The sequence below is a fragment of the Acipenser ruthenus genome, chromosome 52, assembly GCF_902713425.1.
Source record: "Acipenser ruthenus chromosome 52, fAciRut3.2 maternal haplotype, whole genome shotgun sequence".
NCBI lineage: Eukaryota > Metazoa > Chordata > Actinopteri > Acipenseriformes > Acipenseridae > Acipenser > Acipenser ruthenus.
The window spans coordinates 544,888-559,181 of NC_081240.1; the positions used below are offsets into that span (position 1 = coordinate 544,888).

The following is a 14,294-nucleotide window of genomic DNA, read 5'->3' on the forward strand; positions in this document are numbered from 1 at the left end:
GCGGAGATGCTGTGGAGCCCACTCAGTACTGAATACATTGCGGAGATGCTGTGGAGCCCACTCAGTACTGAATACATTGCGGAGATGCTGTGGAGCCCACTCAGTACTGAATACATTGCGGAGATGCTGTGGAGCCCACTCAGTACTGAATACATTGCGGAGATGCTGTGGAGCCCACTCAGTACTGAATACATTGCGGAGATGCTGTGCTGCAGCGCCAGGATATACCGGTGTTTACTAACTCCGCCCACTTGTGACATCATTGTCCTATCCTTCCTTATATAGTCCTAGGTCCGCCCCCAGTGCTTCGTAAAGCCGACAGCTATTGGCTGTTCTCGACACAGATGTTACAAAGTGTTCCGTCAGACTTTCAAACAAGCAAGACTTTCATTTGACGCGCGTTTTATGGAGCCTCGTTATCATAACGTCTCTTATTATCATTAACGTCCGAATTATAATTATACGATTTTAAACCATCAAAAACGAAACCTGCCGAACCTCTGGAACCAGACCGATAAAAAGAAACTCAAAACTGGATGTCAAAAACGGAAGCAAAAGACGAAAAATAAATAAAATAAACTGCAATAAACACACTGTCAACCTTTCTGTGTACATTTCAAAATGATTATTTCTGTAAAGGGTGTGTTCTGTTTTCTCTTAACTGTTACTAATTAGGCTAAACTAAAAAAGAAAGTGCGCTTCAGGTAATAATTCGATTTTACTGCATTATTATTATTAGCATTATTATTATTATTATTATTATTTATTTCTTAGCAGACGCCCTTATCCAGGGCGACTTACAGGTGTTACAAAATATCACATTACAGATAAGAGCCGTTATAAAAATACAGTCAAGTCAGCGGCAAACAGGAGCAAATTCAACTAAGAACAATACAGAAAATAATCACGTTTGAGAGCAAATTCGACTAAGAGCCGTTAAACGTCTCAGAAAAACATTTGCTTAGAAAAGTACATTCCATTCCACTAAAAAAAAAAAAAAGTGAATTCGGTTTCCTTTCAGAGTAAATTCAAATACAAGATACAGGAAACAGTTCTAATTGAGAGCAGTAGTTTAGGCCTACTGTAGATATTTATACAAAATGTTTTTGTTTGTTTGTTTTTTAACTCAGACAACTCCAGACATGTCCGGCTTAGAGAGGGACAACTAATTCTGAAGACCGTTTTGAAAGAAATATATCGTTGCTGTGGGGGTGGCTAGAGTCTCAAACGGGGGGTCCATTCCCTGGGGCTTGAGGTCTCTGAGGGTCTCTTCAAGCTCCTCTCTGCAAAGACAAGTTTATAATCCTAATGTTAGGATGTTTTTAATATTACACTCTTCAATATCACCGCGACTGCATCGCCCCATGAAATTATAAACACATCGTTACAGTAAAATGATTTCGCGTTGAAATTGCTTTGAGGCTGTCATGCTTCTCAGACGCTTTGTGTGGTCAAATTGATCACATGACCCAGGAGCCGGTATCATTTGTAAAACCTGGCTTTGAGAAGCTTGTCTGGAGACTCCTAACTGCCAGACAGCCTTCCCCGTCCCATTCAAATCATGTGACAGTGTGACCTTTCAACTCTGTGTACAGGCAGAGTTGAAAGGTCACTGTTAGACTGATAAGGAGGGGAGACATGTAGAAACACAATCAGAATTTAAAACCGGCTTATCCTCTACTGTAAACTTGCGAGGTATTTTTTAACAAACCTCCTCAGTTTCTCCTCCTTGTACATCGCCTCCAGCTCCTTGTTATCCCTCCTCAGTCTCTCCAGTTCCTCCTTGTCCTCCGAGCCCCCCTCTGTCTGCTCCTGAGCTTTCCCTCTGTTGATGAGAAACACGCATGCAAATAACCATCATCAAAGACATGTTACTATTCATTAAAAACACTAAACACAGCTCCCAAGTGAAAGGCCAGCAGTTACTGGGAGAGTCATTGAGGTGCTGGTGCTGCTGGTAAACCTGGACTGGAGTCGTCAGGAATGTTATTAAACTGGAGCATGCATGCCTCTGCAGAGAGAGGAGATAAGACCCGATATTATTATTGCTTATTATTGCTGTTACTCCAGTACTGGGTTGAATCCTTTTTTTGGATTAGTCTGCTATTTGTTTGTTTGCAAATTCAAACGCAGTGAATATATAATATATTGTGTAAAACAAATCGCGCCTGTGTTACTGTAGTGTAGCAGTGTGGAGTAGTGGTTAGGGCTCTGGACTCTTGACCGGAGGGTCGTGGGTTCAATCCCAGGTGGGGGACACTGCTGCTGTACCCTTGAGCAAGGTACTTTACCTAGATTGCTCCAGTAAAAACCCAACTGTATAAATGGGTAATTGTATGTAAAAACAATGTGATATCTTGTAACAATTGTAAGTTGCCCTGGATAAGGGCGTCTGCTAAGAAATTAATAGTAATATTGTAATAATAATGATTAATAAAAGCGACAGAGCGGTGTGTTTTTTTTATTGGTAAAGTGAATCTGGTTTGGTGTGAATGGGATTTCCTTTGCGTCTCTTTGCCCCTGTTGTTAATGTAGATTTTGTATCTATATCTGGATATTCCCTACTGGAAATTTACACAGATTTATTGTATTAGAATGCAATACATTGTGACAGAATTGTATTAAAACATATTTTACATGTGTATGTGTTTGAGATGAGTCATGCGAATCACATTTGAAATGCATATTCAACAGATAATCACATAAGAAATGTATATAAAAGACATTAAAACATGATGGAAATGCATTATATTTGAAAACAGGTTTTTGACGTGTTTCTAATGCATTTTGTTGAATCACATTCATTTCGAAGTGTCGTTGATTTTCAAACTGGAGTCCCCTTATTCTCGTGTGTGCACTAAATAAACTGCAGGGCCTGCATCAAAACAATGAAATATCCAACACAATACCACAAAGAGACTTCACAAGTTTAGAATATGAAACGTTAGTTTGTTCTTCTTCTTTGGATTATGTAGGCAGTTTCATTGATAGTGTTGTATTTAAGGAGAAGTATAGCCTATAGGTGTTTCACATTGTTTACAATTGAATCATCTTAAATGTTTTTGTTTTTCTAAATTGCATGAATCATAAAAATGTTTGCACAGCTTTAAAATGTGGAACTTTGCTGACATTAATCAAAGACAAAGCGCGATTCGGTTAGAGATTGCAGCCAAAATCCCCACAAGGCAGCAGTGTGATGGAAAGATGCACACAGAGCATTTGTGTTTGATTTTTCTGCAGTAAAATGGTAAAAGCTTCCACACCAATTCAAATATTCTCTTCATTTATTGGCACAGTAAAAATCAGCATTCAAAGCATCTGAAAATGATAACGCAACATTTGTACAGTTTACCATGTAGGCTACTTTGTTACATTTGTTAACACAGTGTTTAATACAGCATTTCACAATTGAAAACGAAATGTATGCTAAATACAGCAGCATGACTGAAGTAAAAAAATGAGCCTTTTATAAAAATAGATTCACTAGAACAACATTGACAATTAACAGAAAACAAAATCTAAAAGCAACCCTCACTTTATTACTGTTATTATCATGACGTGATTTAGCAGACCCCCTTATCCAGGGCGACGTGCGATGCATGTAACAATACAAATCAATACAATACACCGGTTCCAGTTTTTACAAAAGAAGGTTTGTTGGTTAATCCTTGCAACTCGAGTCTACCCAGCAATAATAAACAGTGTCCAGAAAGCAGTCTCGCTGACCTTTAGTCCTTATGATTCGCTCCATTTGAAAGCGCTACATTGTGATCACGTGTAGTGCGCTGTGCAGAAAAATGACAAGCCCCTTTAACATTGCACGAAATGCCTGCATCTTTCCTGTCATTTGCAGCCATCGGTTTAGATGTGAATGGGTGCCAGCCAATAAATAAATAAATAAATAAATAAATAAATAAATAAATAAATAAATAGATAGATAGATAGATAGATAGATAGATAGATAGATAGATAGATAGATAGATAGATAGATAGATAGATACTTTTACTTTTTCAAAAGACTTTATTGACTTTTGGTACAAAACACAATAAGAACAAAAAAATTACATTATTTTTTAAATATTCACAAGACAAAATTTAAAACATTAAGTCATTATAAATAAATAAATATTATAAATATATATTAAGGGTTTCTCCTTCAGTCTCACAGAGCACACCCCCAATACACCAATTTAACTGGAAAGAGTCTAAGTCGTGCATCATGCGGTGATAACTGAAATCCAGCTTGATTCGACTAATCACCAGCATTCTAAAAACAGTAAGAGCATCTGTTTCCCCAACCTGGGCAATTTGAGCTTTCCTAGATTTTAAAATGGAGAGCTTGGCCTGCCCCAAAAGGAAGTTAAGTAGCTGGCACAGATGTTTCTTTTCCTTAATATAAGGCACACCAAAAACAAAAACACATTCGGAAAAGACCACATTCAGTTTAACAAATACATTACTGAGTACAGAAAAAAGAGAAGCCAATCTTTTACAAAAGATAAAACTATGAAAGACAGTCTCTCTTTGTAAACAAAAAGGACATTTGTCAGATACCGTTGGGTCTAGTATGCAGAGGTAGGCATTAACAGCGAGAATCGTGTGCAAGAGTCTCCACTGTAGATCTCCCAGCCTCTTTGACAGGGGGGGTTTATAGAAGCTTCTCCAAGCCGGCCTGACCTGCTCCTCCACCTCCAACCGCTCTCTCCAAGATGTATCTGGAAGGCCTTGTAATTGCTTCTCGTGTCTTAGCTTAACACATAATTCATACAGTGTGTGCCCCTTCACACTTGACAGGGGGAGATCTGTCAAGTTCTCGATTTTAAATAAATGTCCTTTGTCTCCCGTGTCTCGGCTGATAGCTGGGGAGATCTGTATGAAGGGGAAAGGTGTTTCACAGGGGAGAGAGATACAGTTAGTAAAGCCCTTTCTTAGAGTCTCATTCTGTGCATTTGATAACGCTGCATGAATCTGGGAAAGCAGCAACCCAGCTACCCTCACAGACCGCAACCCCAAGGTTAAAGACAAACTCTGTGGACTTTTCCAATTAAAACTCTCCAGATCTAAAACATGGCGTAACTTGATGACCCCGGCCTTTATCATTACATTTGTAAAAGCCTGTGATTTTAACATTTCTACTTTAAAAAGAGGATTAAAAACCAGAGGTCTCTCCAAAAGCCAGTAAAAATCTAAAGCTTCTTCATCCAGACCCACCCTCAGACTCTGCCATGCTTTCAACACACTCTGATAGTAGGCTGATAGTTTGGAGCAAACAAACACAGCAGTGTCTAAAAAGAAAATATGCTTCCCAAGACCCAGCCCTCCAACTTGACGAAAGAAGAGTAAAGCCAAGTCAACCCAGGGAGGCTTCTCGCCGCTATAGAGCATTTTTTGGACAGCCTGCAATCTAAAAGCAGCAATCCTGCTGGACAGGTCCATCAATCCCTGACCCCCTTCATCCAGAGGTAGGTACAATATGCTTTGCCTTAGCCAATGCAGTCCATCCCAGAAAAAACTTAAAAATTCACTCTGGATTTTTTTCAAAAACGCCAGGTCAGGTTCTACACATATGCACCTGTGCCAGAGCATGGAAGCAGCCAAGTTGCTTATTATTAAAACTCTGCCCCTATACGAGAGCTGTGGCAAAACCCAGCGCCACCTCTGCAAACGCCCCCGTATTGCCTCCAAAACTCCCTCCCAGTTCCTCTCAGCTGCTCTCGCACCTCCCAAAAAAACCCCTAGGTGTCTAAACTCTTCCCGGCTCCACAGCAATCCACCAGGCAACACTGGAGGCCCAGGCTTTGCCCATTTCCCAATTAAGAAAGCCCCGCTCTTCAACCAATTAATTCTAGCAGATGAGACTCTTTCAAAAAGCTGTTGACTGTCACAGAGTTTATCAACATCTGCCTGGCTGGTTATAAAAACTGAGATGTCATCTGCATAGGCAGATACTTTTATGGGCTGAGCCAGACTACCTGGGATGGAGAGCCCTGTTAGAACATGCCTGAGCCTGCAAATAAGGGGTTCGATGGACAGGGAATAGAGCATTCCCGAAAGAGGGCAGCCTTGTCTGATACCCCTGTGAACTGGGAAAGGTGCACTCAGCTCCCCGTTGATCTTCAGCAGGCTGAAAATGTCACAGTACAGGAACTGTATGTGGGATAGAAATCCCAGGCCAAATCCAAAGGCTTCAAATACCTTCCATAAGTACTTGTGATCGACTCTGTCAAAGGCTTTCTCCTGATCAAGAGAGATAAGCCCAGCAGGGAAACCGAAGAGCTCAGAGGCAGCCAATGTGTCTCGAATTAAAAAAATACTGTCAAAAATGCTTCTACTGGGCACGCAGTAGGTTTGGTCAGGATGAATAATATTCCCCATTACAGTGCTCAACCGATTAGCGAGGGCTTTCGATATTATTTTGTAATCGGAGGCTAACAACGACACAGGCCTCCAGTTTTTGATATGGCACAAGTCCCCTTTTTTTGGCAGCAAAGTTATCACTGCCCTTCTACAACTCAACGGCAGCTCCCCTTTCTCCAGACTTTCTGCATAGACTGCATGTAGATCTTTCCCAAGCAAAGTCCAGAAAGACTTGAAAAACTCGACAGGTAGTCCGTCCAGTCCTGGAGTTTTTCCTCCCTTCAGCCCCATGAGAGCGTCAGAGAGCTCCTGTACAGTCAGAGGTCTGTCTAAAAAACCTCTCTCCTCTTCAGAGATCTTTGGCAGAGTCTCCAAGAAGCGCTGTGTCTCCTCCGGCTGTCCTTCAGCTTCCGCTGTGAATAGCTTTGTGTAGAAATCCACAGCACATCGCCGGATCTCTCTGGGCTCCCTCAACTCGTCCCCTGACAGTGTCTTCAGGCAGTGAATTACTTTGCGCTGTGCACTCTTTTTCTCCATGCCAAAGAAAAACTGTGTTGGCGCATCCACCTCTGCAAGGTACTGCACTCTAGACCTCACCAGCGCCCCCTGCACTTTGACATTCAGCAGCTCAGCCAGCTGCTGTTTTTTATTTTTGAGGTCTTGAATCGTCCTACTATTGGGATTAGACTGTAGAGCTCCCTGAAGCTCTAACATGTCTCTCTCCAGCTCTTCCAGAGTCTCAGTCATCCTCTTTGTGGCATTAGCAGTGTACTGCTGACAGAACAACCTGACCTGCACCTTCCCCACATCCCACCACTGAGCCAGAGAAGAAAAAGCAGATTTCTGCTCTCTCCACCGGTTCCATAGAAAAGTTAGGCATTCTTTAAAATGCGTATCTTTCAGCAGCTGAATGTTAAAATGCCAGTAAGAACGTTTTGTCATTTGGGAAGGCAATAAAACATTGACTGTTAAAAGACTGTGATCAGAAAGACCGGTGGGAGAAATAAAACACTTGGTAAACAGGCTAAGATGCTGCTTAAAAGTATAAAAACGGTCTAATCTCGCTAAAGAGATCGTCTTTTCACACACTTTGACCCATGTGTACTGTCTATTTGTGCCATTGAATGCTTTCCACACGTCAGACAAGTCGTGCTTATTTAAAATCATTAAAAGCTCTTTGGCAGACTGTGGGTGTGGCTCAGGGTGATTTCGATCATCTGAACAATGTACAGTGCAGTTAAAATCACCGGCTAAAAACAGGACTTCCTCACTTCCACAACCGTTCAGAACTGTATCTAAAATCTGAAAGAAAGCAATCCGTTCTCTGCCCTCATTTGGTGCGTAAATATTAATAAAGACAAGCGAGATTTCACCGACTTTCGCTTGCACTTTAAGTAACCGCCCCTTCACTACCTCAGTGACATAAACTGGTTTAAAGTCTTTTGAAAAAAGGACTGCCACCCCAGCACTCACACTAGATCCGTGACTAAAAAAAGCCTCACCCTTCCAATCCCTGGCCCAGTCTATTTGATTCCTAGAATCAGCGTGTGTCTCTTGCAACAAAATTACTTTCAAATCTTTCTGCTGCAGATACTCAAACAATGCGGCTCTCTTTAAATCATCCCTACACCCGTTTATATTTAATGACCCAATCTTAAGAGAGCTCATTTTAGGGAGAGATAGAAAGATACAAACAAGAAAGAAGATAAGAAACCACTTATCCATGGGAGAAAATTGAAAAGAAAACGGTCAACTGTTTTAAGCAGTTTTAGACTGCTTATTAACCTTTGCAATTAGGTTCTTTAGACGCCAGCGCTCCTGCTCAGAAAGACCAGAGCCTGAAACTTTCTGTAACAAAAAACGTGCCGACAGTAAAAACATTTTAATATTAGGAAAATGGTCTTCAACGCTGACCCCCCTCCTACCTTTAGTAAGTTCTAAAAACGTTTTAATACTGCCCACGCTGTAACCAGCCTCAGTGCAAGGGGGCTCTGCCGTCAGCGAACAATCAGTCTGACTCCCCTCCTCCTCACTGTCAAACTCTGAGCTCTCCTCGGGATCCTTGCAGGCGATGCGAACACTCCACGGTGTGCTCTCGCGGCTTTTTTCAGGTTGAGAGCTATCGGATACACTTGAACCATCATCCGTGTAATTTGCTTTTTTCTTAGTGACGACATCTGCAGTCACTTTTCTCTGCCTCTTTTTTCTCGGGACTTTAAAATGAAACGCCCCGCCACTCGCTTCCTGCACCTCACTACGCTCCATTCTCAGACTCTTATCGTCTCTCTCAGTTTCTGTCACTTCGTCTTTCTCTACCTGAGTCTCCATTTCTGACTCAGCAGAGACACCTGCTTTCTCAATCTGGTCACTACTTTTCTGTTCCACACTGACGCTTGCTGCAGCAACTGCAGCCAGTGTGGAAGTCTCACCAGTATTAGTGTCAGTAAGCCCACTGCCCGGTTGTTCAACCCCGGCCGACTCACTCACACTCTCCTCAGCGTTGCTGTCCCGATTCAGACTCCCGCTAGCCTGCACTGTGTCCTGCGCCTTACTTCCCTCTTTAGCCGGGGTTTCAGAAACCACGGAACCGCTCTCAGCTCCACGCTCCTCCGGCTGCCCAGCTGCTTCTCTCTCCCCTTGCTCACCCTCATTCTCCTCGCCCGCATTACCTCCTTTCTCAGGACAGTTCTTAACAATGTGTCCCTCCTTTTTACAGTGAAAACATCGCATTACATCAGTACTGGCAAAAATGACATATTCAACATCATCTGCCTTGAATTTAAGTGCAACGTTCAGTTCCTGATTCACGTCATTAAAAATCATATTGACATGTCTTCGGAACGACACTACATGCTTTAACTGCGGGGATTTGCAACCAATCGGTATTCTCTTGGGGCTGGATACAATCTTACCATACCGGGAAAGCGCACGCTCAATTAAATCATTTTTTAGAAACGGAGGGACGTTCGAAAGAATGACTCTTCGGGACGGTACAGACAGCGGTGTAACCGCAACAAAAGTATCGTTTACAACAATGCCTTTTTCAACAGCCTTTGCAACAAGACTGGCATCACATAAAAAAGCAACAATTGCTCTGTTCATTCGAGACGCAGACACGATACGCTCACACCCAACCACATTACCTAAAGCTAGCACACACTGCTCCAACGAGGTAAACCCCTCCGTCACCATTTTTACCCCATGGCGGCGGCTTAGCTTTTCAAACACAAAGTTTGGGGGAGATTCTCTCCCCTTTGAATTGGCCATACTGGCCTATTAAGCTGACAAAAAGTCAGCTTATTTGTTAACAAACACCCCAGAAAACAAAACCCGATATAACACCTATAAGAAAAAGTAAATAACCATAAAGCAAAAAGTAAGAAAAAACAAACGCTCACCTACTCACTCTACACACCTCTCACTCTCCCGCAGCAGCACACACTCACTCCTCACTCTCCCAGCATGCACCACTAGACAGAACAGATAGATAGATAGATAGATAAAACCAACAGGAATTTTGCAGCCATTTTGTTAGCTGTAAAATCTCTGATGTTTTCTGATAGTTTTTCTAGCAGGGAAAGCACATATAAATCTATAATATTTTCAAACGTCATGATTTCCGGTATGATCGACTATCAGCCCAACCTGAGTAACACATGAACTCGTCTCTCTCTAGAACATTTGGCAAAGCACAAATATACATTCTGTCATTGGCTGATGTAATGACACATTCCCCCCCAAATCTAAAGGTGAAACTGCAGTCTCCTGATTAATATCCTCCACTTCACATAAAAAGGAACATTTCATTGAGAAATGTTTCCATTTTACATTAAATCTCTTCACAATCTGCAAAGCTCTTAGGATGACAACACAATCTCTCCTGTCTGGAAAGGACACTTGAACCAAAGCAGTAATGAATGCAAATCTTTCGTTAAAACATACAGCATAATTAGTTCTCCTAGTCTGCCCTGTGTGAGTAATAGAGGAACATTTTACATTACCAATTTTAAATCGAGTGTACTCCTCTGAAGACAAACCTGATAAACTCACATTATATAATACTTCAAGCACAAGTCTATGAGAAATGCCCACTTCATGACAATGACCAAGACATTCAACATCTGTACGCACTGCTAAAATACCCCTGGGAGTGAAGGACTTAAAGAGCTGATGCAACATAACAGCACATTCATGGCAAGCATTTGCAAAATAAAAACTGCTATTAAATGGCAAATCCCTCAGAAGGCAAACATTTCTGAATATTTGCATTGGTACACCTTTGAACCCATGACAGAAACCAAGAATACAATGATTAAATGATTCAAAAGGAAAGCATGACCAAGCCCACATAGGACCCCAATCGCGGACAGCTTGAGGAATATACAAGAACAGATGAACATTGAAAGAACTGTGTTCCTTTCCATACAAAGGCTGGACTAATTCTACAAAAGAATTGAGATGTAGCAGCACTGCATCTAGCTCTATGATAGAGTTCTCTTTGGAGTGGTGCATAAATTGATGCAACTAGCAATGACCAGTGAACATAAAACTTCCACCCCAAACGTCCTTGCAACAAAGGTAGGGAATAAAAAAGGAAAAAGCTTCTCCATTCATTTGCCTTCCAGTACTTCTGTACTTTTACAGACCGTGGGTATCTAGTCACTTCCTCTGGAGGCGTCAAGCGCTGTAGCTCATCATCTATGGCTGTAATCTTACTACCCATATACCAAGGATCTGCGTGATGACAAGAGTCAAACCACAATGATGCCATTTGTTTAACTACACCTAACAACACTGCATGCATAGAATCGGGTACATAGCCATCAACTGAATCAAAACAAGGAATAAGCATCAAAGGAGACGGACCCTTCACTCCCTTTTTGGGCTGACACCCATCCAGGGCATCCAAAGAACATTGTACCACTGAATCATGAGTTTGCACTACATTGGAAAAGACATCGGGATATACATGACCAAACCCCCTCCCCTTGGGCACATGCTCCCCTTTCTGTTCACACCAGCTCCATCCACACTCTCCATTACACTGTACCAGATTCTGTAAAAGAGGCCTTGCAACCCTGTCACATGTACAAATTACAGGAAAAACCCTGCTAGTCACAGAATTCGGAGTGGAAGGGTTTTCCCACACAAACCCCTCATTACCCAACTTTACAGTTTCTCCAACAAATGGTTTAAGGAACGTGTCAATGCGTGGTTTGGAGGTGCCACACCACAAAGCTGTTAAAAAGGTTTGTTTCCTGTGCAGCTCTGGAGCCATTTCATTTCCATGGAACTGTAGGGGCTAAATTGAATACGAGGATGATTTAAACACTGCTACTCCATCACAATTCCATGTTAGGGAGAAGTCATTTTTGCCAAACTGTCAACCAATTTTTCAAAACACAATCCATCATATCCATCACAAAAGACATGACTTTTGGTACATTTTTCCCAGTCTATGATGTGTGTAGCTGCATCAGTAAATTGCAAGAAATCTTTTAAGTTGTTTTTCAATTAGCAAATAAATAAAATAGCTCTTCATGTTATCAAGTAACAAGGCCTCATTCCAGTCTGGGCAGCTGGTGCGTGATGGATCAGCTCCACCATAAGAAAAACAGACATGGCAATAAAAGAGAATTTCACAACAATCTTTGTAGTTAGAGAAGTGTTTGAACAGTTGGAAAACACCAGGAGGAAACACACCTGGACATATGACATCTAATAACTGTGATAGATCTGTTGTTGCTTCTGTACTTAAACCATGTTTCAAAATAACAGCATAACCCAATAGAATCGATTGTGCCTTGGTGACCGTGGTGCCGTGGAAAAGTGCATCATCACCATTTTCAATAGAATAATATGATGATTCTTGCTGAATGTCTTCAGTTTCATGAATGTTAGTTGAGTTACTTGGCACAAAATTCCTTGATCCCAATTCTTCATATTCAGTTTCCATCAATATGTCAGAGTTACAAACAGCATTGTTACAAGATATCACACTATTTTTACATACAATTCCCCATTTATACAGTTGGGTTTTTACTGGAGCAATCTAGGTAAAGTACCTTGCTCAAGGGTACAGCAGCAGTGTCCCCGACCTGGGATTGAACCCACGACCCTCCGGTCAAGAGTCCAGAGCCCTGACCACTACTCCACACTGCTGCCCTAGTTGTTTATAAATTATCTCTTTGGATTTCTGAAATTGTTGGATAATGTTTTTCCTTGTATTATTATTATTATTATTATTATTATTATTATTATTATTATTATTGTGTTTTAATTGTTTATAAATTATCTCATCGGATGGTTGAAATGGTTGGATAATTGCCCTAACAAGCACTTAATTAGATGCATTTCGTCTACTCATTAGGCAGTTCAAAGTTTCAATATTTATTTATTTATTGCTTACTTGAACAACAATGTGAGTGAAATATCATCACAAGAAAGAAGACATTTCCATGGATCTCGTAAATCACAATCAAATTGCATTACATGTGCAATCTGCCCACAGTGGAAAAGCAGAAACATGTTTTAAGCCTGGCCTTTGTCGCCCTCTTCAGGACAAACTCTGCAGCTGCGCAGAGCCTGATTGAAATCCATTCTTTTCACTTGGGAAATGTAGAGCTATTCACACAACCTTGAGGACTGTTCTAAGCGCTGTTTTAAAGACTGTTTATATATATATATATATATATATATATATATATATATATATATATATATATATATATATATATATATATAACATATATAACAATGACCACACAGTGTTGCTTTAACTAAACTATACCAGCAGACCAGCCTATTTCATACAGGTCTTTGTAACTAAACAATACCAGCAGACCAGCCTATTTCATACAGGTCTTTGTAACTAAACTATACCAGCAGACCAGCCTATTTCATACAGGTCTTTGTAACTAAACAATACCAGCAGACCAGCCTATTTCATACAGGTCTTTGTAACTAAACAATACCAGCAGACCAGCCTATTTCATACAGGTCTTTGTAACTAAACAATACCAGCAGACCAGCCTATTTCATACAGGTCTTTGTAACTAAACTATACCAGCAGACCAGTCTATTTCATACAGGTCTTTGTAACTAAACTATACCAGCAGACCAGCCTATTTCATACAGGTCTTTGTCCAGTGACTGCTGGGTCTGATGTAAGAAGAAAAAAACAGAGTGATTCAGCCTATTGAATCTTTCAAAGGTTTGCCTGCCAGTTGAAGGAGCCAATGATAGCAGGGTAATACTATTGTGAAGCTGCTCAAAGAACACTACAGGTACAGTCCTGAATCCTCCCAGAAGCTGAGGGTGTGAAGTATAGAAGAACTGAAATGTCCGCTCTGGATAGACAAACACCAAAAAGATAACAAAGTTACAAACTGAATGAAAGGAGACGGGACAATATTGTGGATCAAATAAAAGCAGGTTTTTCACATCTTCAGAGTGCCCAGCCGGGCCTCAGTCTCGTTGCTTGTGGTCGTGGACTCGCTTGCAGCTCGATTCCTCTTCTTGATTCTGTTTTCAGGCAGAGTCCCGGAGTTGCAGTTTTGCTTTTCAGAGTGACAGCACCTTGTTTATCATTCGATGTGGAGCGCAACATGTTTAGCTTTGCTTGGATATTTATAGTCTGTTTCACTCTGCTAAATATCCACTTTCATGAGATCATTTGTGTATCGTGCCTTTTTTTAAACTCCCAGTCCTTTGATGTTTTAATGTCCTTTTCCACGGGGACAGTGCTAGTTTATGTCTGCCTTGCGTCAAAATGCTTGTTGCTGCCCGTGTGAAGTATCTGTCCATAATTCAACTGTCCGCTCAGCCTAATCCAGTCCAGGCACCGCTCCTCTAATCAGTAGCTCACATAGTTCAGTCTGTCTGCAAGCCAGAGGCCCCTACTCAAGACACAGCAGCTTGCCTTGATTCTCAAGACA

General features: G+C 41.3%; 1 long non-coding RNA gene across 1 annotated transcript; it reads right to left on the reverse strand.

Moving 5' to 3' along the window:
* Positions 1-741: 741 nt before the first annotated feature.
* LOC131723002 (uncharacterized) lies at positions 742-9,792 on the reverse strand. Its single transcript, XR_009320096.1, has 3 exons — positions 9,756-9,792; positions 1,712-1,825; positions 742-1,283 (listed from the first exon to the last, which is right to left on the reverse strand). It is a non-coding gene; the product is annotated as an uncharacterized LOC131723002 (long non-coding RNA).
* Between the last annotated feature and the right edge of the window lie 4,502 nt (positions 9,793-14,294).